Source organism: Pinus tabuliformis, chromosome 1_1 (genome assembly GCF_031772625.1).
Source record: "Pinus tabuliformis cultivar Carrire ecotype Pingquan chromosome 1_1, CPIR1, whole genome shotgun sequence".
Taxonomy (NCBI): Eukaryota; Viridiplantae; Streptophyta; class Pinopsida; order Pinales; family Pinaceae; genus Pinus; species Pinus tabuliformis.
The window spans coordinates 99323741-99329987 of record NC_142297.1 but is presented as its reverse complement, the minus strand read 5'-3'; positions in this window follow the sequence as shown (position 1 = coordinate 99329987).

Here is a 6247-nt window from a genome sequence, read left to right as displayed (position 1 = left end):
TGGCCAATGTTTTTCTTGTCATAACTTTGGCCACAAAGCAGCTCAATGTGTTGCCTATAAGACAATCATGACTAGAGAAGCTCAAAAATAAAGGAGTATTATTGGGATCGTGAAAAGAACCTACAATAACTTTTCTGCTCTTGAAAATGAAATAGAATTCTCTATTTGTAATAACTTCGGTCATGAAGATTCTGAATGCAGGAGCAGGTTTCGGCAGACAACTTAGAAGGAGCTACCTCAAGTGTCAAAACATGGAGAATGAAGGAACCACAACTAGAGAGATGTGGTATAGCTTTATATGCAGAAGGGCAAGAAAATCAATGGTACATTGACAATGGTTGTTCGAAACACATGACGGGTGATAAGGAAAAACTCCAGTCGTTTAGTGCCTTAGAGAAGGAGAAGAAGGTCTCTTTTGGAAATGACACCCCTGCGCTCATAAAAGGTAAAGGTTCTGTTTAGTTGAAAGAAAAAGTCAAAACTAGAAATGTTATGTATGTTGATGGGTTAAAGCATAATTTGTTGAGTGTCAGTCAGATGTGTGATCAAGGAACAGAGGTAATATTTCGATCAAATGGATGTAGTGTTCGTGATCTTGATACAGGAAAAACAATGATCAAAGGCGTGAGGACTCCAAATAATTTATACATATTCAAAGAAGGACAATATCAATGCTATCTAAGCAAGAATGATGAACATTGGTTATGGCACAGAATATTGGGGCATCTTAGCTTCTCACAGATAAGGAAAGCATGTAAATACCATGCAGTTCGTGGTCTTCCAGACATCAAAATTCCAGACAATACAATTTGCAAATCATGTCAGTTTGGTAAGCAAACCAGAACTAACTTCCCTGAGAAGGAAGGATCAGCGAGCAGACCACTTGAACTTGTCCATACTGATGTATGTGGCCCATCTAGGAAAATTTCACCTCGAGGAGAAGAATATTTCATATTATTCATTGACTATTTTTCCAGAATGTGTTGGATAGGACTTATGAAGCACAAAGATGAAGCCTTTGAAAAGTTCAAATCATTCAAAGCCTTGGTGGAGAATGAATCAGATCACAAAATCAAATGCCTCAGGTCTGATAGAGGTGGGGAGTTTACCTCGAGTGAATTTTTCGACTTTTGTAAAGAACATGGAATAAGAAGGGAATTCTCTATAGCTAGGACTCCTCAGCAAAATGGAGTGGTAGAAAGGATGAACAAAATGGTTCAACAAATGGCTTGTGCTATGCTTGATGAGTCTGGAACTCCCGCAACCTTCTGGGGTGAAGTCGCATTTGCTGCAGCTGTTATTCTCAACAAGACAAATATTTGAGTGAACAACACTCAAACTCCTCATGAGCTCTGGTATGGTGAGACTCCTCGGTGAAACATTTCAAAATTTTTGGAAGCAAATGCTATATTAAAAATAATGATGAAAATCTTGGCAAGTTTGAACTTAGAGCAGATGAAGGCATTCTCCTGGGTTATTCTCCTCACAGCAAAGCATACAAATGTTACAATAAAAGGCTTGGAAGAATTGTCGACAGCATTGATGTAGTGGTGGATGAAAAAGAAAACACTCCCAGGCAGGTAAGATCTGACGACTATGAAGATGATGAGGACTATCCATCAACATCAAATCAGATTCATGATGAGAAGAAACCCATGAGGCACCAGAGGAACAGATAAGGATAGAAGAAAATACTCCATCCAGGGATGTTCAAAAGAATCATCCAAAATCTCAAATTTTGCGGCACAAGGAGGCAGACATACAAACAAGAAGAACAATTGCAGAAGCTTCAAGCTATTTGGCATTACTCTCCTCCACTGAACCAAAAAATGTGAGAGAGGCATGCAAAGATGAATGCTGGGTCAAGGCAATGGATGAAGAACTTGAACAGATCGAAAAGAACAACACTTGGGAGTTGGTTCCTAGACCAAAAGATAAGAATGTCATAGGGACAAAATGGATCTTCAAAAACAAGTTGAATGAAAATGGGGAAGTAATTAGAAACAAGGCCAGACTTGTTTGTAAAAGGTATACTCAACAAGAAGAAATAGACTTTGAAGAAACTTTTTCTCCCGTTGCAAGACTTGAGGCCATCAGAATGTTCCTTGCTCTCTCTAGCTTTCAGAAGTTCAAAGTATTTCAAATGGATGTGAAATCAACCTTTCTGAATGGAGACTTAGAAGAAGAAGTGTACACTGAGCAACCATATGGTTTCATCCATGGGAATGATCCAAATCTTGTATGCAGACTAAAAAAGGCTCTCTATGGTCTCAAACAGGCTCCAAGGGCTTGGTACTATCGGTTGGACAAATACCTTCATCAACAAGGTTTTTCAAAAGGATCAGCAGATAGCAATCTTTATATAAAAATTGAAAATGACAAGTTGCTAATACTTGTTGTGTATGTAGATGATATTATCTTTGGTAGTAATGAAGAAGCTATGAGTCAAAACTTTGCCTTGGTAATGAAGAAAGAATTCGAAATGTCTTTGCTTGGAGAGCTGACATATTTTCTTGGTCTACAAATCCAACAAAATGAAGGCGGTATCTTTTTATCTCAAACCAAGTACCTCAAGCAGATCTTGAAGAAATATGGCATGGAAGATTCGAAACTAGTATGTACCCCTATGGTTACAGGATGCAGCCTCAGTGCAAATGATGAATCAGCAGCAGTGCATCAACCAACCTATAGATCCATGATTGGAAGTCTGCTTTATTTGACAGGTACCCAACCTGACATCATGCATGCAGTGGGAATAGTTGGAAGATTTTAGGCAAATCCAAAGGAAACTCATCTTCAGGCAGTTAAGCGAATCTTCAAGTACCTTCAAGGAACTCAAAACTATGGCTTATGATATCCTAGAGATACAAATCTCACACTTCATGCTTATACAGACGCAGATTGGGCCGGAAGCGTGGATGACAAAAAAAGCACTAGTGGAGGTGCATTCTTCATGGGTTCCAGATTAGTATCGTGGTTCAGTAAGAAACAGAGTTCAATTGGTTTATCTACAGCGGAAGCAGAGTATGTGGTTGCTGCATCTTGTTGCACACAACTTCTTTGGATGATGCAAACTTTGCAGGACTTTCAAATCACTTGTACTCCACCTATCTCCATCCTGTGTGATAATACAAGTGATATCAGCATTTCAAAGAACCCAGTCATGCATTCAAAGACCAAGCATATACCTATCAAATATCATTTTCTTCGGGAACAAGTGCTTGAACAAAAGGTCAAGTTGGAGTATGTTCCTTCTAAGGAACAAGTTGCTGATATACTCACCAAACCACTGCCCAGGGAGACCTTTGAATACCTCAGGCAAAAGCTGGGGGTAGTTGATGCATCATCTTATTGTTGAATCTGATCTGTTTCAGATATTGTTGGTTGTACACGAGTTTCATATGGGGTATACGCGTACATTCGTTGGTTTATGGATTGGTCGAAGATCGAATGGCACAGGTTCAGGGGGGGTATATATTCTTCTAATAATGCATTGTTGGCATTATTGTAGAAGATCTTGGAGGAGCATGTACAGAAGGAGTACATGGATGATGATCTGAATATTGCTGCTAATGTTTTGTCTCTATATCTTATATTTCTTTTGTCAAGGTCATGTAACGGCCTATGTCCGGGATGAATGATGTAATGTACTTGGTTGTCATATGTAAATTTCTGATGTAACCCCACTTGGTTGGGAGGATGATCCCCATTTGGTTGGGTGATGAATGTATGTATAGAAGTCTTTTGGTAATAGGAAGGTCATTTATGGTGTATGGTGGATTATGGTGGATTATGATCAACACAGCAGCGCAGAGACTTCAGCATGTTCTCAGGGGGAACATAACCCTTTGCCCTTGACGTCAAAGGGGGAGAATTCCTTTGAGGATCTTGGGGTTGCTATCAAGTCCAAAGGGGGAGATTGTTGGCATTATAATTCAGGTTTGGCGCTATGGCACATGTGTTGTACTTGATGGCAACGCACTCAAGTGGCAGATCTCTGTTCAGGCTCTCAAAATCATAGAAAATGAGATACTCGCAGGTGAGCCTAAGAAAAGTCGCGGACCCATAGGTGCCCCGAACAAGAAGTGTGGACATACCCGCAGGTACTCCGTTTAAAAGGTGTGGACGTCAAATTCAGTCATTGCAATGCAGAAAAGCGCGCGCATGTGGGAATTTTTATGATTGATCCACGGTATTTTGTCCGACGTACATGATCCTATAGTTTTGGTCCGTGGTATAGCATCTAAATTATTGAACCCTGGTTTTGGGTCCCTTGTATTGGTTTTCTATGGTTTTGATCCTTGGTTTGAGTAAGGGCTTGCCTATAAAAAGAAAAGGAGATCATTTGGCTTGACACTCGTGAAATTTGAATATCTTAAGATCTGAAATTTTGGGTGATCAGTTTGAAAAGTTAGATCTAAATCAAGGTGAAAACTGTAAATTGTAAGGCGGATCTATTGATAGGTCGTGATCTCTTTGGCGCATGATCAGATCTGTGGATCTGACAGTCTGTGGCACATTGAAGGACTGATAATTTAGCTCTATTCGGAGGTCCACAGGCGATCCACAGCGCAGGTGCAGAAATACGCAACGCTGCAGAAGACGTAGTGCGGAGGTACGCAGCGCAGCAAAAGGCGCAGTGCGGAGTACGCAGCGCAGCAGAAGACTCAGGTGCGGAGGTACGCAGAGCAGAAGAAGGATCAGGTGCGGAGGTGCGCTGTCGGGTAGACAGGTCAGGTGCGGAACTGCGCAGAGGTACGCAGCACAGCAGAAGGCGCAGGTGCGGAGGTACGCAGAGCAGAAGAAGGACCAGGTGCGGAGGTGCGTTGTTGGGTAAACAGTGCAGATGCAGAGCTACGCAGTCTAGACACAGAAGAACTGCGAATATTCGCAGGTCTCTATTGGTGAAGTTGCGGACTTTTCTTGAAATAATTGTTGGCTACCTTTTATCTATTGCTGCAGAGTTCTGGGTTTAGATTACTGGTATTGCTTTTCTGGTTACTGCATTCTGAGAAGTTATTGGTTGATTGTAAAAAGTGATTGGTTGATTCACATGTACTAGATGATTATTTGATGTTCATGGATCCAGTCTGAAAATTAATGAAACGTGGTCCTTGGAAGAAAAGAAGTAGGTCAACACCTACGTACTAGTAGCTCAGCTAGTACAAGAGCTAAGGGGGTTGTAGCTCCCTTCCAGGAGAGTCTGGAAAACGAGAGAGGGTTGTAGCTCTCTGTAGGTTGCAGCCTGCGTACTGGTAAAAGACTGCACCGGTACAAAATCATTGTAAAAAGAAGTTTCTAATTGAAAGAAGATAGAGACATATTGCAGCAAGTGGTTTTCACCCACATTGGGTTTCCACCTTATATCTGGTGTTCCTTGGTGTGATTGTCGGTTTTTCTTGTTCTTGTTCATTATTATATGGTACTGACATACAAGTTAATGATCAATATCCGAAGAATAAATTAAAGTATAAATCTGGAAGGTATATTGAAAAGAATTTGATAATACTGATTCCCCCCGGGCCACCACCCCTCCCCCCCCTCTCAGTATTATTTCCAACAAGAATAAAATGAATAGCATAATTATTACATACAAAAACCTATCGTATTTGGATGTATTACTAGAGTGGCATCTCCTTGTGATGAGATTTAGTTATAGATTAATACTTTTAATAACCAACATGAAGAATATGAACAATCCAAATGCAGAACATATGATGAGATGAGATTTAGTTACATATTAATACTTCTAATAACAAACATGAAGAATATGGATAACCCAAATGCAGAACATGTTTGAAAAAAGTGCGAATAAAAATATGTTGTCCTTGAAAAAGAAAAAGAAAAATGATTTAGGATTTTAAGATATTTTTCTATAAAAATATTAATCCAATAGCAATCTCCATGGCGTTTCCATCCCAATTTTCCGTGACTCTGTCCATTCACTTGGGGTTATACAACTTTTTTTTAGATGTCTCTCGAGACAATCATCACAACAATCCTCAAGTGGTCAGGAATCACAAGTAACCCACTTGTACTAGTCTGAAACACCATACAAGAGGCAGAAAATATTATTCTTCCATCAGAGTCACGCCGGACTTACATTTGAAACAACTTTTATTGATTAAATCATTCTATATTTTGAATACTATCTAACTAGGGTTTAATAAAGATTCAAAGATAACAGGGATCTATGAGCTAAAATGTTAACCCAAAAACGGAAACATTATAGAATTATGGCAGCATG